Below are 25524 nucleotides of genomic sequence, written 5' to 3'. Positions count from 1 at the left end.
AGGGATGGGAGCCCGGAACTGAAAAGGACAACCTCAGGACCAGGGTCACACCCCACTGCAACGGGCCCGCTCCCAAGGATGGAGCCCCAAGAGGACTAGGTACTGTTAGGACTCATGGAACTGTAGACAGCGCCATGGAAAAAATTGGCGCCATACTAGGTGTTATGGTGCACACAGTCCAGTGACAATCCTGACAGTGGCTCAGCTCTGACTGAACCGAAGGCCAAAGGGTCAAGTCTGGAACCACAGTGAAATCCACTAGAAGAACCAAAGCAATGGGTATCAAGAAAGCAGTCGGTGCCGGGGACTTTGATGTCTGTACAGAGGTCAAAGGAGGAGAATATGCTGGAGTCCGTGGAGATAGGCTCCCAAGTCCTAAAGGGAGTTTTGGAAGGTGTTGTAATCCCCCTTGCCGTCAAGCTGCTGATCCACAAGACACACCACATCCAGTTCAGAGAGGCTCCTGTTTGATCGTGTTGATATCCCAGACGGAGAGAGTCAGGTCATTCTAAAAAGGGGCTAAACTGCTGCCCAAAGAAAGGATCCACCGTGGGGTGAGTATTGGATTCAGGCGGAATAGTCTATAGGCACTGAGGTCTTGTGGGTGGAGACATGTGCTGAAGGTATGTCTGGTACTGAAACACCTAAAGCAGATACTGGAGGCAGGCTTGGTGCCGTAGTCATGGATGGTGCCTTGACTGGTGCCAAAGCCACAATTTTTGAAGACGACACCATGGTCAGTACCACAGGTGGTGCCGTGGAAGTCATTTTAGGCCCTGAGGCTGAAGAGGTCAATTTTGGTATCTTCTGTTTAGGTTCCTGCTTTTTATCACCAGAAGGTGAAGGAGGGAACCGAATGTGGTCTCTTTTTATGTTGTTTACTATGAGGGGGTGAGCCCTCCGACCCAGAAACAGCCTCTGAGAAGGGCGTCTTAAGGAGACCCTTCAAAATCAATTTATTCTTTCTCTCGTTAAAGGTTCGAGAGCTAAACCCTTTACAAATGGAACAATGAGGCTGAACAGACCGATGGGGAATACCCAGACAATACACACAAGAGAAGTGGGTGCCCGAATTCGGCATTTTGCAGTCACGCTGATCGCATTGTTTAAATCCAGAAGCTCATTTCTTTTCACATGGTGAACAATGAAAATTATCATGTATCAATAACAAACATAAAAATAGTTAGAGGAAAGTTTTTTTTTTTTTTTTTAATAAGAAAGAAAGAAAGCAAGAAGGGAAAGGGGAATGCCAACAATGGTATTAAAAAATACCCCAAGGGTAAGGAGAAAGACAGAGAGAAAGGGCGTGTACCAACAACGGTACTTAAAGATTACCTAAATGGTAAGAAAACAGTGAGACAACAACAACAGTAGTAGAATGAGTACAACCAATGCTAAACTAAAGAAATATATTTAAGGTTTGAATAGTCTTGAAATACGAGAAAACTGGAAATTTTTAAAGTACTTAGCTGAGAGCTGGCTTGACATGGCTTTATGGCTTTGCAGCAAATGAGATCTGGGGTAACAGGGAGAAGGTCACTCTGGGCAAAAGCTTAGCTCGAGGGTTTTTTGGCTGACACAAGCTTGTTATAAGGTTGACTCAATTACGAGGATGGAACAGACACCCATCAGTAAGGAATGAATGAAGATTAACATCATCAGATCAAAAAATATCAAAAGACAAGTGCGCATGTTTCAATACACAATCTGAGGGCAGTAATGTTTGTGGACCAAACTACTCCCTGTGCATCACACACCCCCTGCTACTTAACGATGCCAACTCCAACATTGTACAATACCATCAAAAGGGCATATTGCCCAACCACAGTATTTCAGTGATCTTACAACAATGCTGACCAACTTTCCTGTACATAAAATACAACAGACATGGCAACTGTTGACACTAGCACAAGTCGGCCAATTTATGCAGATCCACATACATACACATTTAACTTCCTCAATCTGTAATAGCTGGCCAAGCAGTCACGGCCAAGGAGCTGTTGGGAAGCAGTGGGTGAAGACCAACAAACAGTCCTTTCACTGCCCCACATTTCTTTCTTTGCAGCTCATCAGGCTTTAGCTCACAGATTTACTCTTCTCAAGTGGGAGAGCTACAAGCTAGCTTTTCTGGGTTTGCCTTCAAATAAGGGTGCAAGACCCCTAACACAGTAAGCAAAGGTCTAGACCAAAAGATAGACACAAAGTCAAATCTAGACATCAAGATAAGGTAGCCAGGGTGACTATATAATGAACTGTTCAGGTAATATCTAGGTGAATCCCTCAACAGGTTCTGTCCTAGTAACACGATCATAATGGTAACAGTAAAGAAGCATGCGTTAACTTAGGGGACACTGCTGGTCACTGCAGTAGTGTTGCTGGTGCTTCTGCCATAGGCAATCAGTGCTACCACCATCTCCAGACTACTTCACCACATTATCTGCCAAAGGGGTATCATTTACCGAACTCGAGAATAAGACACTGCCAACAAGGAGGGAGAAGATTATAAAATTGCAAGTCTCAGTCTTTCTAGAGTACTCAATTCATAGAAACACAGACTGATAGCAGATGAACTCTGTTTTTCACATATCAAGTCTGCTGTTATCCCTTCCTTCTGAAAAGCCACAGCTCCTATACAGCCCAAAGCTTATTTACTTTTAGTTTCTCCTAACAAGAGAACTACCTGATGTTTGTTCTATGCACTTTTGTATTCTGTCATGATTTTTGACATGCTGACCTCTTTAAGAAGTGGATTTTTTTCTTCAAAAACCTTAGTAACATGGCTATTAAATAAATATCACCTGTAAGGCTATGGCTATATTTAAAAGCCTGACAGTTAAGAACTAACAGAAAACTAACAAAGTTGAGAAAATGTCTAAATATTGCAAAACTGCAAATTTCTTAACAGGCTGGAAACAATGCAGTATATACAACTTACATCTGCATCTAGTTTTGAGGCTAAACTTAAAGATCAGAATCAGAGGGATAAAATGGAAAGCAGTTTTTCACATTATTTTTTGATCCTATGTAAACAGTTTTTCACATTAATTTTCAACCTTAAGTAAAAAGGTTCATAGACTGTTACTAGGCTAATGACCCCAAAGGGACTTTGCAAGCCTAGCCATGCCTCCCTCAGTGCCACCACTCATTTTATAGGGGGTATAACTTGGGTATGAGTGATTGAGCATTTACAGGCTCTTTCTAATACAGATTCACTAGGCTAACAACAAAATTCCCTTCTTACCACCTCCTTGGGCAAGACTTGAACCCTTGCACATTCCATCTACACGTTTGTGACTAGCACCACTGTACCAACCAAATCATTGGTATGCATTGGCTACTGGGCTCCTATTTCCAATAAGCTAACGATTTTACATCAAAATAAAAAATCTGAAACTACTTGCACAAAGTTCTTGCCCCAGACGCAGTGCAGTTGTGAAGGATGTGATGTAATGATGTGGTTCTAGGGACCAAAGCTTTCCTGTCTCAGCTCTAGTCTGCTTACTCTTCTGAGTGGTATTTTTTTTTCCTTTTTAATTTTTACCAAAGACATGCCTGCCTCCATGAACTTTAATATCTTCTGAAACTAGTAATGTCTTCAGTTTTTTTTTTTTTTTTTTTTAAGGTGGAATAGAACTTGCACACACTTCACGGTAACCCAAAAATTGTGAAAGGAAACAAAATCAATGTCACAGAATGAAAGTTGTTGACAGCAGGAATATTTAATGAACATCATCACTCATTAAATAACATAGTTTCAATGTGTTGTTCACTGCATGACTAATTTACTTAACATTTTGTTAACTTTGTATGTGACATTTTTATGAGAAGTACTTCGGCCCTGAGATCATATCATCATGCTGCTAGCATGATGGCATCACTGTCAGAATACATGTGACATGTGACTTGCATGCTAACAGAAAGTCAGCATTTCCCGTTTTACTTTAATATATTAAAAAGATATTTTAATTGTTCTAATGCATTCTAATACAAAATCCTTACTTTGTCAGTATCTTCTTCAGCAGTTTTGTTAGCAAAGTTTTACATATGGACTTAATCTTTAAAACTTTTTTCCTGTACATTTTTAATCAGAGAAAGGGTGCACTGATGAGCAGTCTGCTTTGGTCGGTGTTGCTGTTCAATTCCTGGCTGGGGTACTTTTGGCTGCATTTCTTCCTTGTGTCTATGGGAATTTTTGTTGGGTGCTTGGAATCTTCCTACTTTCAAAGGCATAATGATGGGCAAAATGGAATCTTGCCAAGTTGCTTGTAAGTGTGTGTCTGATTCCCTGCCTAATACTCCATGCTTGCTGGGCCAGACAGTAGCAGTCTTGCAACCCTGATAAGGAAAAAGCAAGAATCGGAGAATCAATGCATGCTGTCTACCTGAGGAGTGGATCTGTAGGTTTGCAGCAAATTGTCATAACCACAAGTGGAAGTTTATTTTTTTAAGTAGCTCAAATGAATTTTTAGCTTACTTAAAAGCTGCAATTGTATCATCTGTATGAGAATCCCTTTTAATACCATGCTCCCCTTGAGCAGAGATCAGTTTAGATGAGGAAAAGAAACCCTTGCATAATATTTATTTTGAAAGTAAATATACTACTAAGAACCATTTGAAAACGTTACAACTGGGTCAATTTTTTTCCCTGCAAACTGATAATTTATATTACAGTTAATATTCCCCTATAAGGTCCAGCCAAGAAAGGTGATTGGTTACCGGGGTATACACAAGTTTTTAAGTGTCTGGAGAAAGACTGCTTGAATGCCTTCTACATTTGTCTTCATATCAAGTCAGGGGAAAAAAAGTTAATCATGAGGCCTGCTTTTATGGCTGAATGGCTAGTTATATCTTTTATGCATAAAGTACTCCATCCGTTGACAACAACAAACCATACTAGACTTCTGTTCTCTAAAACAAAGAGTTCTCTCTTCTAGTCATTACATAAATACCATCTTTTAAGAAAGCACTATAATTAACGCAAGGGAAGGAAAGTGAGATAATCATTTCATGCTTAAATCCACCCACATGCAAAATACTGAAAAGCAATCCAGTATGCAGGACTCACCCACTCTCTAAGAGCAGGTCAGCTGTATAACTAAAATTCTATGGTCGCTGTTTCAGCATTAACGCAAAAACATAGTTTGGTAGTACAGAAATACAGAAGGGCAATGTAGTCTGACATCAGCTTAGCCTTTTAACATGTTCTGTTTCACTACACATTTCTACTTGTTTGATAGTCTGGCCAGGGAGAGGACCACTTCACAGCAACAGCCTAGGTCAAAGGTACATGAAGTACAGATACGATCAAACAGAGAAGCAGGTAACTAACATAGCACATACTGAGTAAAATCATGACAGGTCTTGCTCATTTGTTGCACAGAAAGGGCTCCAAATATAACAATTCTGTGTCCTCTCATAACACAAGACTGTGTTGAGTGAGTGCAAGCGTGCATGTGTGTGTGTGTGTGTGTGTGTGTGTGTGTATGGAGATATATATATATATATATATATATATATACATATATATATATATATATATATATATATATACACATATATATATGGATCAAGGACATTTTACCAAAAACACATTTCACCAAAACTCAAATGACTACACAAATCACCGAAAGCACAATTATTTATTATTTATTTTATTTTACATTTGTTGACTGGGCTAGTCTAACTGGATACATGTCCATTTTCAGTAGAGGCCCGGGGAGATAAGCTCTAAGATAGAACATTGAAATTAACAAGATAACAAATAAGGAAACATTAAACAAAAAAAAATCATATTTACAAAAAAAAAAAAAAAACAATCATATTTATTTTATTATATTTTAATATTTGTGTGTGTCTATAGATATATATATATATATATATATATATATATATAGATAGATCTAGGACACTTCACCATAAGTCAAATTAGTGTGCACTTTTCACCAAAACACATTTCAACGAAAGTTATATATGGCCTTGTCCCCAGTGTAGTGTGACCCTGGAGTCTGTATATATAGTAGGGGGGCACCGCCCCCCACATCGGGGGGCGGGGTGTGAGGGGAGTAGCACCCCACATATGTTAAGTATATATCATGTTTGGATAAGAGTAATATATTGCAATTGCAAGTATGCATGTATATAGTTCAAAACATTTAAAATACTACTAGCTACGCCCCCCACACCTCCCTACTATATATACTAACTCCAGGGTCGCACTACAGGGGAACAAGGCCATATACAACTTTCGGTGAAAAGTGCACACTAATTTGACTTTCGGTGAAATGTCCTAGATCGATCTATATATATATATATATATATATATATATATATATATATATATATATATATCTATATCTATATATCTATATCTATAGACACACACACACACACACACAGGTTCATAGGTAGGTGCTAGGGCCTATACAAGCCTAGCCAAAAAGGTACAAAGGTACCCTGGCTTTCGCCACCCAAGTAAATTATTTTCCTGCGCCCCTGTCGACCAGAGCCACAGATGTAATCCCGGGGTGAATTTCCTATTTCCCATCCAAACAGATTTTTTTTGAAGAGTGCTAATGAGGAGCTTTGTTTGATATAAATAGGTAGTTTGTTCCGGAGTATGGGAAGTCTCTGGGACAGGAATCTATAACTCCAGCATGTTCTGTTTATTGTGGTGACAAGGTTTAGGTCCCTAGAGCATGTAGCTCGGAGGGATTGGGATTTCTTTAAGTGGAGCATGTCCAACAGCTCTGGGTTTGACATAGCTTTGTATGCAAGGCAGATCACCTCTGAGTAAAGCTGGAGTCTTTTGAGACGGTCTGTGCAGGGCATCTGTTTGAGGCCGGTAATCCTCTTTGTGAGGTATTTCTGGGGCCTTTCCAGTTGTTGTACATGTCTTGTGAGGTACATACCAAAAGGGGTGTTGTACTCTATAATGGGTCTGTGTGACGAGTAGAAGGGAACAATAACCTCTTTTTTCCTGGATGAGAAAAAGCCTTTTTTCCTTTTATGATGAGGTGTGCCACATAGAAGGATTTCCTGACTACTGTGGCGACGTGATTATCAAAGGATAGACTACTATCCACCTGTGTCCCAAGGTCTCTTATCACAATTTCGGTGTTAAGTAGACTACCACCTATGTGGTAGCTCATGGGAACAGAGTTTTTACCAAAGGGGATGACAATGCACTTTTTGGCATTGAGCTTGAGGCCACGGCTTTGACACCAGGCATCTGTCTCAGTGAGGCCCTTTTGTAGGATGTCCACATAATTAGGATTTTCATTATGGCTCCCAGTTTGCAGTCATCTGCGAACTTCGCTAGCCAAAGACTTTCTGTGTTAGCCTGTACTTCAGAAAAGTAGATATCAAACAGGAGAGGACCCAGGACTGAACCCTGTGGTACTCCACTTGTCACTGGTCTGAAGTCGGATTTGGCGTCTGTTATTTTCACAGTGTGGGTTCTGTCAGTGAGCCAGTTGGCAACCCATCATGTGACATAGGGATTTATACCTAGTTTAGTGAGTTTATCTATAATTCCAAAGTGGAGGATGGTGTCAAAAGCCTTGGCGAGATCTAGATAGGCTGTGTGAACCATCTTACCCTCATCTACGGCTTTGGTGACTGCTTCGAAGAAGTCAATCAGGTTTAGGAGACATGGTCTGCCTTTTACAAACCTGACCTGGGTGGGGTCCAGAGTTTGGAGATTACCAATGTCTTTGTTTATAAGTTCCATGATGATACGTTCCATGGCCTTGCAGACCAGGCTCGTTAGGTTAATGGGGCGGTAGTTCCCACGGTCCATGGTGGCTCCCCCTTTGTGGAGTGGGATAACCATCACTGTGCGCCATTCAGTTGGTACAAAGCCTGAGGTTAGGCTATGATTGAACACGGTGCTTAGGTGCGGTGCCAGTTCATTCTGTAGTTCATGTAGAATGAAGCCTGGGATGTTGTCAGGTCCCATGGATGCTGTGTTCTTGGCTTTGGAGAGTGTCGTTTTTACCTGTGCAGCTGTGATTACAGGAACTTTGCATTCTTATGGTATACAGATGGGCCCTTTAGGGGGTGGGGGGTAAAGTTAGCACTGAACCTATCTGCCAGGATGTTGGCAATATCAGTTAGTTCTGTATATTTAGTGCCATTGTGCTGTAACTCAGAGCAGATCTGAGTGTTGCCATTGAGATTCTTGACAGAGCTATAGAATGCTTTGTGGTTGTCTTTAGAATCCATGGCAATTTTGTTTTCATAACTAGCTTTGGAGGATTTTATTAGAGATCTCAGCTTCTTATTGAGGCTGACCAGGGAGTTCTTCCAGTTATGGGATTTTACTCTTTTTTTTGCAACAGTTTCTTTCTTCTGTTGTACAGCTTGTTTATGGCAGGGGACCACCAGATTGGCTTGCTTTTTTTGGAGGATAGCATCTTGGTTCTGTTAGGAATAGCACAATCCATGAATCGTGCAAGTGCTTATAAAGTGCATTTGTGTAGGATTCAGCAGTCATACCTCTACTGTCCATCTGTATGGGTTTTGTGAAGTTTGCCACTACTGTCTTAAGAAGCGTGAAGTTGGCTTTGGAGAAATTTTTTATGGTGGTTTCCCTAATTGGGGGTGGGGGCAGGATGTGGATGTCTAGGCTGATTAACTTGTGGTCGGATCTGACCAACAAGGAATTGACCTCTGGTGTGGAACACTGGTCACCCATGTTGGTAATGACCAGGTCTAGGATATTGCTGCCCCTGGTGGAGGTGTGGATAAGTTGATCCAAGGCGTTGGAATTTATGAATTCCAGAAAACGTTGAGCAAGAGAGTTGGTACAGGAGTAGTTTTCCCAGTTAATGGTGGGGTAGTTGAAATCGCCTATTATTAGGGTGTTGGGTTGCATCCTAATATTTTCCAGTGCATCAAGAAATGAGGAGTGGGAATCCTGGGGCATGGTGGGGGATCTGTAGCAAGTTGCAATTTGGATTGCAGTCTTGCCCAGAGTTAGTTGCACTTGGATAATCTCGGATGCATTATGCTGAGCAACTAGCCTGTAGGTGTGGCTATCCTTAATGAATATGGACACGCCTCCACCTTTAGTGTTTCGGTCCAGGTTAGGTGGCCGAAAGGTGTGGTATGAATTATAGCCTGGTAATGCAGGGGTGCTCTCTGGAGCCTTGAACCAAAGTGTCTGTCACTGCACAGATGTCGATGTTCTCCATTTTAAGGAGTGCCTTGAGTGAATGCATTTTGAGGTTTAGACTTCTAACATTGAGTAGAGTTACTCTCAGATTTTGCTTGTTTGTACCTGTTACAGTGGTGAATTTGTCATTTGAACCTTGCCTAAAAAAGGCACTATAGGGGTTACAAGAGCCTTAGCAAGTATCTGGAATCCCAAGGGCGACAGGTGCAGGCTATCTCTGGCAAAGCATCGTGGTCTGTCGATCATGGCATACCAGGCAGACATATACTGGATCCCCTTAGAATGACACCAGAAGCTTAGCCAATTGTTGAAGTCAATCATTTTGTCTTTGTACTGTGGTATCATTCTGGGTGATGGCAGGATGCTACTCAGGGCTAGGGTCATATCTGCCTGGGCTACAAGATCGGAGAGCTCCTCCATGTCTCTTTTCATGTAGTCCAGGGAGGTTATGTCTCAGGTCATTCACATCAACATGGATAATGACAGAGTCATATTTGTACTTGTTGTGGAGGGACCCAATTGTGTGTGTTGTGTGGCGGAACCTGGCATCTGACAGGCAGCTGCCAGTAACTTTCTCCTTGTTTAGCCTGGTGAGTGGAACATCAGTGTACCGGACTATAGAGTCACCTATGACTAGACTGTTGGATATGTTGTTATGCCTTATGGGCTGTGGTTGAATGGCACACTGAGTTTGTGGGTTGTGTGTCATTTGGGTTGTGTTGGGGGGGGGAGTGGAGGTTGCATGCATTTCTGCTTTGGAGGTCTCTGTTGCTTGAGCAGATTTTTATTGAGAGCCTCCGCGAATGTAGGTGTGCGTTTCGTGTTGCTATGTGCGTATTTTGGTGGTGTAGGTTTTGAGGGACTATGTAATGAGTGTGGTGTGGTGCAAGTGTTTACCTTCTCCTCTTGACTGTCTAGTCCAGTCTTGGGTGAAGAGAGATTTACTTCCAGTTTGGCTATAAGTGCATCTCTCACAGGTTGTAGTATTGGGTGGTAGGAGGAGAGGGTTGTCTGTCTACATGAGGCAATTGCTGCATTGCCCCAAGATGCCCAGATTCATGAGGTAGACAGGAGAAAACACTGATAGCTGACCCTTAAGACATGCCTGGATAGGTGCTTATTTATTAAGTACTAAAAAATGTTATCTAGACAAGTGAGGAAAGTTGAGTGCTGTAGTAATTTGTAGCTTATTTAGTGCTTACAAGTCTGTCCATGAATTTGCTGTCTTTGTCTGTGGGATAAAGAGCAGGTGAAGGTAATTGCCTGGATGATTTATCAGCAGAGACAGCAACAACTGCTGGGTCTGCTGGAGGGTTCCTAAAGAGGTATTGGGCATCTAGAGAGACCTTCTAAAAATGGTCTGGATGTTTAGAAGCTGGTGGTTGAGTCAGGGGACTGTGAAGCAGCAAGGAAAGCATCCTGAAAGGCAGGTAGCAAGGGAGCCACTGCTGAAGGAGAGGGTTGCTCCATTTGCAAAAGGTCGAAGCAGCTTTTCTTGGTATCAGAAACTTCAGATGCTTGCCATTTGAAATGCACCCTCATGAGGGAGATTGCGTCTCCAAAGGTAATTTCTTCCCCTGGAGATTCAGGAGTAATGGACTCTTCCTCCTCTGGGGTGATGAAATCTTTTGGGGACTCTATTTGGAATTCATATGAAAAGGATTCCTCTGAAGAGGAGTACTCTTCCTCTGAAACCTGTCAGGTAGGTCGAATAGTGGGGGCTGGTGGGGCCTGCTGTGTCTGTAGGGCCTGAATGGCCTTAAAAAGGTTCTGAGAAAAAAACTTCTCATCCAGGAACTGGTTGGGTTTCAGTGTGTTTAACTTTTGTTTTTTCTTTAAAGGAGTAGTCGGTGGACAGAGAATCGGAGCGGACGTCTGTCTGGGTGGAAGAGAAGGAGCTATGCCCTATGACAGACTAAGTCATCGTTCCCCTCCGCCATCCGGATCTGATGGCTGAGTAGCCTCAGTAGACATACTAAAGGTTTCCGTCACCCCAGCTTCCATAGTGGTTCCCGGGCCGGGCTTGGAACCCAATGTCTGGGAAGATGCAGGGCTTTCATCAGGCTCAAGAAACTTCTCGGACGCCTGAAGCACAGCAAGAGATTCCGGCCTAACTTTTTTGGCCTTCTTCCTGGGGGGGGGGGGGTCTTCAGACAGGCCTACCTCCCCTTCCATAACGAGCGCAAAACGTCTGAGTCTCTGATTTTCCAAATAAAATTTTAGTGCAAAATGGCTGCGAAGGGTTTTTGGAATGAAAGATTTGCAAATGGGGCAGGACGTATGGTCGTGGGCCTCGCCTAAGCAAAAAACGCACTTCTCCTCTGCGTCCTTGTGAGGAATTTGTCTCCCACAAGCACACTCCCTCTTTCTAGCTGACATAACAATAATCAAAGGAATGAAAAAAACCAACAGGGCACTAATCTGTATCGGTAGGATGAAATGGTCACCCGACCTGGAAATTTTAACAGTCTGAAAAGCGATCTGCATTTGGAACTGGTGAACAAGTGTCTGGTTTTCACTGTGCCAGGAAAATTCTGAGGAGGGTGTGTGCAGATGTCACTTTTATACCCTACGTCAGTTTATGGCCCTGGTGAGGGACGTCATAAACAGAAACAAAGATTTTGGTATACTGCCCGGAAGGTGGCGCTGCTGGCAGCAACTTCTTACAGTTATGAATACTGCAAAATGAATAGAAGGGCATCAACATATCAGAAAGTCTAAGTAAGGGACAGTCAGGATCTCTGTATAAACTAAAGCAAAGAGTGACACACAGCAACAAGCAGCAGCAACATGCAGTATAGAACCACAAGTTATGAACATTTCTGAACTGCAAACATCACAAATAAAGAAGCTGATGTTACAGTGACAAAAACACCCACAATCCAACAAGACAAAGCAACTCTTGGGTTATATGCAAGAGTCCATGAACCTAAAAGGAGGACATTAAAGCAGTGAAGCACATTGCAACAAGAAAATCAATTAGTAAGGGCAATAAAGGTAGAACCCAAAGCAGCAAACTGAAAAAAACTACAAAAAAAAAAGCCACAAACTGGGACAGCACTGCTGAAATTCGAATTGGAGATGCAATCACTCCAAAACAAGATTAAAATGTGTGAAATAAATTAAAGTTTAGACCAGCTTTATAGTTATGATTTCTAGTTTATGATCCTGTTTGGCTATGGAACTTCTTTTTGAATTTATGTTCAAGCAATTGTATATTTGTTGTAAAATATCTTGTTTCATTTGTTTCTCAATATTCTAACCACCGTCTGCTGCATCATTTGTAAAACTCTGATTTTACTCCTTTTATATGTTCTATGCTCTTTGTACAAAATAGCTATGTTTATATAATTTATTTTTATTATTTTTTTATAATTTTTTACTATGTATCTGGAGCTTTTTCCCCTGGGCCTCTGCTGAAAACGGTCACCTTGTGTCCAAGTTGGACTAACCCGGTAAACAAATGGAAAATAAATAAATAAAATACGTAAAAAGCTGACAGCTGAATCAAACCCCATAGAGCTGAGCTAGGTAACAAGCACGCCATCACTTTGCTTTGAAGCAAGCCAAGCAGTAGAACAGGCCAAGACAAGGAAGGACTTAATTAAAACTCTTTTACAAGTAAGAGCCAACAAACTTTAACAATGAGACAAGGGTAAGGGTTCTTTAGAATGCAAAAGGGGCACGGCATATGTGATTTTTGTTCACGTGACACACTGCAAAGTAAAGGATGGAAAATATTGACCAATCAATGTAATATGAATTATAAGAAAATCAGGGAATCATTGCTGAAGTAAAGAATTTTAGAGTATCAGGAACCTAATGCAGCACAAAGTTTGTTACAGACAGAATTTAAGAGAGTTCTACGATTGAAAATGGGATGTGCATACTGTTGGTATCAATTTCTTGGATATATACTGAGAAAGTACGCGTTAGAGAAAAGAACAAGTCATACACAGTAAAAAAAAAAATTATGATGAACAGAATACCCTAGGAATATGTGTTAGGGGCCGGTAGTCTCAATGACTAAGTGATACTGCAAAAGGTCTGGAAAGGAAAACGTTGTCCTTTTCTAATGACGTACAATTGCACAGTACAGTTAATTATCCAGCTGGAGCAGAAATAATGAAAGCACAGATGTGACATGATCAGAGTAATGGTTTAGGACACAAACTTAAGCTCAATGCTCTAAATAAATGAATAATGTGGGAACCCCGGGAAAGTTATCCAGAGGCAGCAGCTCCAACAGATGAAGAAAACCTGGGGTAACTATCAGTATGACAAAAGCAAGGGAGATTTGCTAGTTGCTGGAATCCTAAAACGGACTATCCCATTTTTCTTCAAGTCATTTAACCAGGTAAGATTGATCCATACAGATCACTTTCAGCCACAACTAGGTAAGGTAAAATATAATGCATGGGATGAAGCTGACAGGATTAACCATCAATGTTTACATTCAGACAGAAAGCATGCTGTACAATCAAACAAGTCAGAGTAAGTTATTACCAGTAGGAAAATAAAAATCTACTACTGCACCATAAAGACAGGAGGTAAGACAGATCACTAGATGCAGCTCTGGTGATCACATGCTACATGATCTGCACTGGAAAGAAACTACTAAGTGAGAAGCCAGAGAAAGACCTGAACAGGTTAAAGCATACAATCGTGAAGAAAAGGCAAAACAAGGTGTGAAAAAAAGACCTGAACAGGTTAAAGCATACAGTCGTGAAGAAAAGGCAAAACAAGGTGTGAAAAAAGACCTGAACAGGTTAAAGCATACAACCATGAAGAAAAGGCAAAACAAGGTGTGAAAAAAAGAACTGAACAGGTTAAAGCATACAATCATGAAGAAAAGGCAAAACAAGGTGTGAAAAAAAGAACTGAACAGGTTAAAGCATACAATCATGAAGAAAAAGGCAAAACAAGGTGTAAAAAAAAGAACTGAATAGGTTAAAGCATGCAATCATGAAGAAAAAGGCAAAACAAGGTGTAAAAAAAGAACTGAACAGGTTAAAGCATGCAATCATGAAGAAAAGGCAAAACAAGGTGTGAAAAAAGCAATGCAACAGAATCTACAGACAACAAATGTGCACAGCCTTTCAGAAATGATGTATGACAACAATGGGAACAGGCTGAAATTATAAATGGACGGCTCAGGAGACACGCAAAGCATTATTTCAAAGAAAGGATGGTGAAGGAATAAAAAGCCTTCATGAAGAGACGGGGATCAAAAACAGTTAAATAATTCATGAATGCAAGGATCAAAAACTAATTCTAATGGGAATGAGAACTGAAGCAAAGCTGATAAGTAAAACATGCAACTTAACCAACAGAAGGTAAGGAAAAGCAAAGCCTAGGTGGGCTACGCCAGTCCATTTCTGCTGTCAAAATCTCGACTGAGAATGGATGCTGAAATGCATAATGTGTAGCAAAAAATCACTAGGATTAATATTTTACTTAAAAAGCCTCATTACCATCTGCCATTCCAGTTTAATTACCAGGGCAAGCCAAACTGCAGGTATGGCTTTAACATTTAGTCATTTTGATGAATAGTATAATTAATAAAGTTAAAATCTATATAACTGAAAAAAATTCCAATTTCATCCTTTAAGCAAAAAGTGTAATGGTTATAAATTGGGTAATGAATGTGCTAATGGAGCTTAATATTGCCTGCATTTTTCTTAAGTGCTTTATTTACTATTTAAAGTAGAGTACTAGTGCCCAGTTATGTGCTTTCATAAAAAGATAACTGGGAATCAGGGGAAAAACCTTATGCCGATTTTCTTCACTGTCAAAAGAAATCCAATAAACAAACCAGGCATCTACTTCTGTGCATTATCACTTCAATACAGCCGCCACAGTCTTGTCAGCAGCAGTTAGCTACTCTCTGGAAACAGCATTCACGTAATAATATTGCCATTTATAAAGCCAGAGTGAAAAAAATTCAGTGGCTGAAGATCTCACTCACAGATAAATCTGAATATCTGCATGCACTGAATGCGCTCTAGTATCTGCCTAATAATACAATTCATAGCTTTGACTTCATGTAAATTTTATTTATGAAAATACAATGAATGCTATTGTGTTAAAGTTAGATAGGCTATTATGTGCACTCACAATGACACTCGTTCCGCAGCCATCATAGAAAATTATGCTACAATAACAAACACAGATACATGTATATGCATTATAATCACCATAAAGCAGCAACAAGCAACAGTTTGCATGATGAAACCTGCTGTCGGCTTTTCTTTAAATTTACTTGAAAATGTAAATATATTAAAATCACTTGCAACATGTCAATATAAGGGCACCAGTGAAGGTAGACGGTAGGAATTACAGATTCATTGTCATGGTCAGAGGCCAAGCTTGGATGGGGAATTTAGAAATCAGTAACTAGTTTTGCCCCCTGGATCATGCAGCTTAAAAATGCTGTACCAAAATCCTCTGCACAGCTCTGAAGCACACTGTCTCAAGAATGTAAAAATGAAAAGAAAGGAACTTTGTGTAAGGCAGTTGACAGATACTCCTGCTGGTCAGTCTCCAAGTACAAAGAAAGGTTTATCACTGTTACTGGGATAGTAACATTTAAAGCAAAAAGCTTTACACAGGCAGGTAAGACGTGATATAACTACCCAAGCAAAACCATACAGCACTTCTGTTAAAAACAGATGTTTCATGAGCTGATGTTACGTGGTGAAATACAAACTACTACACTGTCCCCAAGAAGACAGAAGTGTGTGCACACGTGTAAATGCTATACTACAAAGGTACAAAGCAGCATACTTGAGGAGTTGAGCTACATTATCAAAGAAAGAATCTGCACAAAACATGCTTGTTGAAGTGGATCTATAACACTAGTTGCTACAACATAAAAAATAACAAAATAAGGCTGAAAAGACAAAATTGTTCTGCCCACCATTAGTGAGTTAACCTCTTCCTCTATTCAAATCAATATGTTTACAAAAGCAAGGAAATATGCTGAATGCTACAGAAGCTAGAAGGCACTGTGGGATTAGTGCAACTTTGCTCCCTAATGGGATTTTAAGAATCATTTACTGATTGGTTAACAAATGCTCTTCGACAACAATTGCTCTGATAGCAGTGAAACATAAGTTTCAGTTAACATGGCATTACACATTTTTCCCTCACTGTATTTGATCTTTGTATACTCATTTGGCTATTAGCAAAACTCTACCATCTGTATACAGACTAACTATCTTTTTACTATGAATATAACATTCTGTTTTAAATGCATATACACAAACTCTCTTGTGTATTAAGTTATACTTTAACACTACCTGAATTCACTTTTTAAATCTGTGCCTTCATTCCTAACATACAGTATGCTGAATATCATACCCTTTACCATGTAAATAGTACTATATTGCTGTATTAAACTCTGTACTCACTAATGTCATACCCTTTACTATGTAAATAGGACTGTATTTCTGTGTTAGACTTTGTATTGATAGTACTGTACTGCTGTGCTAAACTCTGTACTCTCTTTCTCTATAGTACTGTACTCCTGTCAAACTCTGTACTCACTTCTCTCAATATTAAGTTCTTATTTGAAAATTCTTCTTTTTTTCTTTTATGCTGATCTGTATTATTTACTTAATGTGGAGCTTATCTCCCGGGGCCCCTACTGAAAATAGACATGTATCCAGTTGGACTAGCCCTGTTAACAAATGTAAATAAATAAATAAATGGATACCATTTAACAACTGCCTGACAGGTTTGGTGTAACATGCAGTAAATGTCAAGTAAAATGAAATCCATTAAACTATACGTACCAAATTATTATAAGTAAAAAAAAAAAAAAAGGGAAGTGTTATGTCATCAACTTCCACAGTTCCAGGTGTTTGAGCATAGTCACTGTTGCAGTCATATCTTTAGGGACCTCTGCCAAAGGTAGTGCCCCTCAACTTGCCAGAGTTTCAGAGCTCATCTCCTTCCTCCCTACTCCAAGCATACCTCTGCCATTCCCAGGAAGTCCCCACTTATTGGTATAAAGGCAGATGTACAGTCAGCCATCTTCTATTTTTACTTGCCCTCACCCAAGATCGAACCAAATGGGGACAGGAAAGGTACAATTGCAAAAGACGCACTGCATACTATTAGTAGGCCACTCAGGATAACTAATCTGTCACAGGCTGGGGGGCAGAGAGTTTGATGGAAAACAGGAAGAGACAAGCAAAATAAACTAGCAAAGGGAGGGAGGGGACTAATTTGGATCTCCACCCCAGTTTTGTACATCCAGACTGTGTGGAAGGAAAGGAGGGTGATAAACAGGACTTAACATCTACAATTAGGATAAGTTGCTAACACAGCTGCATTATGGCCTTCATGTAAGTCTCTCTCTGGTCATAACTTAAGGGGAGTTGCACAGATTCATGATGGCTTTGGTTCCTGTATTAGTAACTGCAGGAGTCACTACAAAACAGCATTCCTGCTGTCTCAGGGAAATGGAATTTTCCCCTAAAGGAGTATGCATGGTGCGAATATCTAACATTACAAAAAATTATAAGATATTATTTATTAGCTACTTGTTTTTGCTAACCAGACTTGAACAGCTAGAAAGAGCAAATTTACAGTGCAAGCCAAGTAGGGAAAACTGTCAGTTAATTACATGTCAATGTTTCACTATGAAACATTTTAAAAAAATGATAGAAAAAATTACAAGTGGCATTACAGATACATGTAGGATACACATGTATATAACGATTAATGAAGAATGTTCACAAAGAGTGGCAATCCAAACTACACACACACGTATATATACATGTTACATGAGCATATACACACACGTACACAAAGAAAAAAAGCAAAGTTTAAGCTCATGTAGTAAATTTGTGAATACTACCATTGTTTAAGATAAGGTGAGGATAGACTCACTGGTTCAACTGTCAATTTTATAGACTTAATGGCCTTCAAGGAACAGTCTTTTGGATGAGACATTAAACTGAACCACCATCTGCCTGAGTTGGTGGTAGCTCAGGCAGATGTAAAAGATCCCATGTCACCCATCGAAAAGGGTATGGGAAGTTCCCCAATGCCCTGGCCAAATTTCTCCTAGTAGTATAAATACCAGCTTGGGTCTCCCCTGAAAAAAGGCTACTAGCCTACTAGGACTAACCCGATCAACAAAGGTCAAGTAAAATAAATACAACTGCAGCCACAGACAATGTTTTTGGGAAACCATCTCAACAATACATAGGGAGAACACCCAAACTCCAGAAAGAATGTATGGGAGCTGCTTTAAACCCACGACATTGACGTTTTAAGTCAGCAACACCAACCAGTGTGCAACAAAGTGTAATAAAGCTGCAGATCAAAACGGAAGGGAAGGACCTAGAACATAGATGTTTTTAGTGGAAATAGCCACAAAAAATATTCAGCAGATGTCAAGTCAAACAGTACTTGGTGACAAGAAAGGAAGAGATGGGAGAAAGCTGAGTAGGGAGAGACTGGGGTACTATATCTTAAAGGACACTACAAGAGGTAATGACAGCAAGTCAAAGGAGATGCTTAGAAAAAAAAGGGGGAAGAGGATAACAGAAGGATATTTAATTTAAGTTACCTGTACTTCATGCTGTAATATACAGTGGGGTGGGGGACAGCCTTACAACAACTACACTCATAAAATCTCAGCTGCATTATGAATTAGGCTCAAGTTAAGAAAACATAGAAAGTCAATTAAGTGTGAAAAAAGTTGCTTCAGAAAAGGTGAAGAGAAAACACTGTCTAGGAAGGAGAAAACACTGTCTAGGAAGGATTTTGAGCAGTTCAGCAAAAAGCAGTTCAAACTTCAGCTTTGGCTCAAAAGATGTCTTCCACAACAAACATACTCAGAAGTGATTAAAATAAAACAATGAAAGAATATATCAATTCAAATAACAAAAAGCTGGAAAAATGGAAGAAGCTTTAACTGGCTGTTCAGATAAACTGATAAAACTGCAAAATGAGAGGCTGAAATGAAAAAGTTGGCTGAGTATGAGGCTTCTCAAGAAGAGCCATTTCAAAAAAGGAGTAGTTGACGAATCATGCAAGGAAAACCCGACATTTTCTGCTGTACTAGAAAGACATAGCTAAGCTACCACACCAAGCAATGTTGAGTGATATTTCCGAAAAAGAAAAATTATATGTAGGAGCGTTTCATGGCTTCAGTTTAATGAATTTTTATTAGAATTTTTATTAGAGTTTTTACCTCAATAGAAGGCCCCTTGGCCCACTCACGCAGGTTCTCAGAGCAGGCTACGCAAAAGGTGTTTTGTCTTAGCTGTATCCCAAGGTTGCATCTGTACCAGAGAAACCGGAAGTAACAGACTGCATTAATTTTATGAAAGCACAAATAAGCAACTGGGCTGCTGTTCCACAGCAGGATTTGTTAATTGAAAGGGCACAATCGAGTGTATGCTCCAATCTTGACCATGAGACTGCAGCCAATACATACATTAGTAAAGATGAAATCACACCAGCAGAGAGAGTTTGTTTTTGACAAAACTTTAGCAGAATGGCAAAATTTTAAAAACTAAAGACAGTTTTTTGTAGAAAATGATTATTCACTGTAGGCCAGGCAGAAGAGCAGCACATTTACCTCAGCAATCAGGGAATGTTGAGAGGCAGGTGTGAAATTCGAGCAGCTGTAGCCAGATGTCTTCAGATGATTTTCCTGGAGGATCAAAGCAATTTTTGATGCAGAACAGGCTAAGGAGGACATAATGCTTATCCAAGAAAAAGCAAGCAGAAGGGGGATGTTTCTCATTCTTCTGAGAGTATGGTTCATAGAGAGACATTGCCATTGAAACTTTCCAGATTTCCATGAAAATGCTCGAGAGACAGAGAAAAAAAACAGGAGTTGACTAGAACAATCAACCACAGTCTGGTTTTGGAAGACGGAGATGAACAGAAGACGACCAGCAACACTGAAATTGATGAACAAATGGGAAACTATAAAGCATCAATGACGTTGTGAAATATAGCTTTGCAAGAAAAAATGACTGAAAAAGACTGGACTTTTGTGGACTTTGTCAGTGGACACACAGTACTTTATGTAATTAATGTTTAGGAGGACACTAAAAGGGGGGGGGAGTAAATGCAAGTAAAACAATTTTTGCTCTTATTAGTTACTTTTATAAAAGACTTCATGTTACAAACTGCATGTTATGCATAGCAGAGCAGTTTTGTGTAGTGTGTAGTCAGGTACATTAATTGTTGGGGAGAGTGTTTTTAGTGGCTGTTCTATTTGTTAAAGATATTAACTCATTCAAGCCTACAGAACCTGTTTTGCATTCTTCCAGTTAACACCCTAATGCCTTATGGTATTCAGATATTTTTGGGTCTGTGATCGTTAACTAAGCGAGTCACAAATTAATAATAAGCAGTATTACAGAGTACAAGGTGTAATTAACAAAATATTAAGACTGTTGATCTTGGATCTTCTTCCATGGAGAAATTAATGACCGATTTCCCTTTACTACTTACATTTTCATAACTGAGAATACTACTTACATTTTCATAACTGAGAAACCCACGTGTTATTGAGAGGCATAATGTAAAACACCCTGACTGGAGAAAGAAAAAAGTACACGGTCAATGTGCAAGTACAGTACACTATACTGGAGATATTGGAAATTATTTGCAAGTAATTATGAAAATATGAAATGCTTCCATATGTACTTAATATTTCCAATACTGGGTGAATCACATACTACTGCATGGCATCAGATGAAAAGTACAGTTGTGTACACTTACCATAAATGTAAATGTTCGAGTGTCTTCACTGTTGCAGTCATTACATTTGGGTAATCTGCTTGCAGGTTATCCTCAGTCGGCCTGATTAACAAAGTCTTGGGTCCTGCATCGGTTGCTGTCCCTTCTTCCATGACGTCAGATCATCAGGGGTATAAAACATGCAGCCAACGCCATTACATCAGTTTTTCTTGCCCCAGATGTCAGGTGCCCCCCTAATGGGGAGCAATTAAACATAAAAACACAAAGGTATACCTCCAACAAAAAGCAAATACACCAAAAAGTCTTTTAAGGAAAGTAAAGGTATAGCCAAAAGAAGTTTGGGGGCAGGAGGGAGGGTAACCACGGCTGCAACAGTGAATACACTAACATCTACATTTATGGTAAGTGTACACAACTGTACTATGTTCTTTGTGTTTCACTGTTGCAGTCATTACATTTGGGTAGATTCTCAAAGCTATGGTTGGGAGGAGGAGTTTAGATAGCATTAGGGCCAGCTATAAGGCCCTGCAAGTCTTCAGTGGCAAAGCCAGCTCTGGATTTAGAGAAAATTGGCAAATGATAATGTTTGGTGAAAGTATGTACAGAACTCCAGGTAGCAGCTTCTAGGATGTCCCTGGTAGGAACACCTCTGAAAAAGTCTGTAGAAGTAGATGCAGCCCTGGTGGAGTGAGGTCTGTTCCCCTGGGAGATAGGTTTTCCATGGTGCTTATAGCAGAAAATGCAATGGCTTATCCATTTAGAAATGGTTTGTTTTGAAATAGCCTTCCCCTCTGTCCCTGCAGCAAATGCTACCAACAGTTGTTCAGATTTTCTTTGAGGTTTAGTTCTGTCCAAGTAGAATCTAAGTTGTCTGTGCACATCCAAGGAATGCAGAATCCGTTCCCCTTTGTTCTGTGGATTGGGAAAGAAGACTGGCAAATGAATGGACTGATTAAGAGCCACACTGGATACCACCTTGGACATGAAGGATGGATTGGTCCTGAGTGACACCCTGTCCGCATGAAAGATGATGAAAGGCTCCACTGCCATAAGGGCCTGTAATTCAGATATCCTTCTAGCTGAAGTGATCGCTAAAAGGAAAGCTGTTTTCCAAGAAATACATTTTAATTCTGCATTAGCAGCTGGCTCGAAAGGAGGTAGAGTGAGTTTCTCCAATACAAAGTTAAGGTCCCAGGCTGGGGTTGGAGGTCTCCTGGGTGGTCTCAAATTTTTGGCCCTTCTGAGGTACTGCTTGAGCAGAGGATGAGAGAAGAGGGGTGGTTCTGTGTTATAATGAGCTGAAATGGCTGAGGCATGGATTTTAATGGAGGAAAAAGACAGACCCTTGTGAAGCATCTCAGTTAAGTATTGTAAAATCTGAGGTAAATTGGGCGCTGCTGTGCTCATCCCTTGAGATTGGTTCCAGGCATAGAATCTTTTCCATTTTTCAGCATAAGAGTTTCTAGTACTAGGCCTCCTTGCTTCTAAGATGACATCCATCACAGGTTTGCTGAGTGATGGTAAGGAAAAGTTTAAGTAATTAGCCAGGCTGCAAGGTTCAGTGTTGGAAGCTGAGGGTGCAGAATCTGGTTCTCCTGCTGAGACAGCAGGGAAGGAATCTGAGGCAGGTGCCATGGAGATAACCATGACACACTGCGCAGGAGGGGGTACCAGTGTTGACGCGGCCAGTCTGGAGCAATTAAAATTTGTCCAATTGGTAGTTCTGGGGGGAGGCAAACAGGTCTATATCTGGGCTCCCCCATTCGCTTGTCAACATGTTGAAAATCCTTGGTTCTTGTTTCCACTCGTGTGTGTCCATGAGGTTTCTGCTTAGTCCGTCTGCCAGTGTATTTAATTTTCCTGGCAGAAACTGAGCTTGTAGGTGCACTTGGTAGCTCAAGGCTGTGTTCCACAATGCCATGGCTAGTCTGCAGAGGGGGTAAGAATGTGTACCCCCCTGCTTGTTTATGTACCACATAACTGTGGTGTTGTCCGTCTTTACCATTAGTTGTCCTGGGTTTGGGTGGCAGGGGGTGTTGGAATGGTAGTCCCTTGTTTTGGTGGCAGGCCTCTGCCCACCAAAGGAACTCTAGGCGTAGGCAAGGTATGATAGGAATCATTGTTTCTAGGCTGTGAGAGGCTTTTTAGATACCACTGTAGTTTCCTCATATGCAGTCTTGCATATGGAATTAGAAGAATGCAGGAGGCCATGAACCCCAAGGCTTGCAGAATTTGTCTTGCAGATAGCAGGGTTTTTGTGGCCACTTGTTTGAAGTAGGTTGTCAAATGAATTTGCTTTTCTGGCGTGAGGTAAGCCCATAGCCGGCCTTAGGCATAGGCCAACTAGGCGGCCACCTAGGGCACCACCCTGGTAGGGGCGCTTTTCCATTATTTATTTGGTGCAGGTAGACCAGGATGGGGGCACCGGGTAGTGTGGTGGGGGGTGCCGTGGAGCCCTTTTGCCTAGGGTGCCAGTTGACCTAAGGCCACTAAGCCATCTGGGAAGTTGTATTCAAGCTTGCTCCCAGGAATGTAATTTGTTGACAGGGTACCAGTTGTGACTTCTTTTCGTTTATGGTGTACCCCAGACAAGTTAGAATCCTTTTTACAAACGCCAGATGATTCAAAAGTATGTCCTGGCTTTCTGCTTGAATTAGACAATCGTCCAAATATGGGTATATTTGAATACTTCTTTGCCTGCAAAATGCAATAACTGGAGCTAGGCACTTTGTGAATACCCTGGGCACAGTAGATAAGCCAAAGGGCAGTGCAGAGAACTGATAGTGAGTGTAGCCTGTTTGAAGTGTAGGTATCTTAGATTCCCTGATTGAGATGTGCAGGTATGTTTCTTTTAAAACTAGTGTTGCCAACCAGGCGTCTTTGCCTAGCATAGGAAATAATTGGTGAAGAGTCAGCATCTTGAATTTTGGAATCACCAGAAAGGTGTTTAGAGTAGACAGGTCCAGGATTGGACGCCATGATTTGTCTTTTCTGGGTACCAGGAAAAGTCTGGAGTAGAAACCTTGTCCCTTTTCCTCTTCTGGTACCAGTTAAATAGCCCCCATGCTTAAGAGAGAAAGTACTTGTTTTTGAGCCTCTGCCCACTAATTTGGGGGCAGGTCTGGCCACCCATTTGGCCTTGGCAAAGTGTGGAAATGAAATCTGTATCCCTGGGACACTATATTTAAAACCTATTTGTCCTGGGTAATGAATGCACAGTTCTTTGCATGAAGAGCAATCTTTCCCCCCCCAAAGGGGCAGTCAGAAGATATGTGCTTGGAAATGTTAAAAGGAAGTCTTTGAGGCAGTTTGCCATAGGGGGGGTGCCTTGTTATTCCCAGACTTGGAAGTGGAAGCCCCCTACTGCTTAGTTCTGTGAGTCCCCAGGGACTGAAACCTGGGTTTTTTGCTGTGTCTGGGTTTGGCTTGAGAAGACCTGGAAGGGGCTGTAAAGGACCAATTCTTAGTAGGCCAGTGCCTACTAAATCTAGGCGGCTGCAGTTGTAAAAAATCTTTAACAGTTTGCATAGATTTAGCTTTATCTTCCATCTTTTTAAGAACTTCTTCAGCCTTGTTGCCAAACAGGCGGTCCTGATTTAAAGAAGCATCTAACAATTTAGCTTTAACATGATCAGGCAAAGACTGCTCCTTAAGCCAAGCATGCCTTCTAAGCACAGACCCAGTAACAGCAGCCCTGCAAGAGGCCTCTAAAGAATCAAAACCACATTGCAAAGTATGTTTTCCAACTTGTTCAGCAGAATGCATTAAATCCTGTAAGTCTTTATTTTCCACACATTCAGGAATCAACATAATTTTCTATTTAAGAAGTCCAATAACATGTTGCTGATATTTTAACATATGAAATTGGCAGTTTAAAGCTCTGATTGCCAAGGTTGCTGAAGTATAGACCTTTTTACCCCATCTATCCAGCGCCCTGGAGTCTCTATCAGAAGGGGTAGGATTTTTAGCAGTAGAAGCCTTAATGCCCTTGGGCCCCTGTGAAATAGTCTCTGGATCTGCAATAGGATTTTCGAAAAGGAACTTGTGGGACTCAGGGACCCTGTAGTATCTTGTCAGGTTTACTGGGAGCAGGAGGCAGGGAATCAGGGGCCAAACTGGATTCCGAGAGAACATTATCAACAATGACTAGTACAGGAGGAATAGCCAAAGGCCTATGCTGAGGTAGGAGAAGGAAATCCCCAAGCCTCTTTTTTGAATCAGAAAATTCCTGGCTTTCCCAGTGAAAATGCTCCCTTAGAGTATGTAAGGTTTCCCCAAAAGAAAAATCCTCAGGAGGGGAAGCAGAGGGAATAGAGTCCTCTGCATCAGAATCCTCATAAGTAGGTAAGGACAAATTCAGGTCATCAGAAGAGTCAGAAAAAACAGAATCCTGATCAGAAGATTCATAACCAAGCTCGGCCCAAGGCCTCTTGGGGGGGGTTGGCTACCCCTGATTAGAGTTATTAGATCTTCAGCCATTTTTATCATTTGTTTTTTAGGCATAGAAGCCTGAGCATGTGGCCTGGGCATCGGTTTTTTAGACATGGATCGAGATTTAAGCCTTAGTAAAGAAGGAGGCATCGATTTAATATGCAAGTCCATAGGCCTGAATA

General features: G+C 40.8%; 1 protein-coding gene across 1 annotated transcript in view; it reads right to left on the bottom strand.

The window, feature by feature from the left end:
• The window catches only part of LOC122807260 (plexin-A1-like), a 2134283-nt gene that overhangs the window by 802014 nt on the left and 1306745 nt on the right, over positions 1-25524 (bottom strand). The gene's annotated exons all lie outside the window — the stretch shown is intronic.

Source organism: Protopterus annectens, chromosome 7.part0 (assembly GCF_019279795.1).
Source record: "Protopterus annectens isolate FY-2018-M chromosome 7.part0, PAN1.0, whole genome shotgun sequence".
Lineage (NCBI taxonomy): Eukaryota > Metazoa > Chordata > Ceratodontiformes > Protopteridae > Protopterus > Protopterus annectens.
This window is presented reverse-complemented; position numbering and strand designations above follow the sequence as displayed.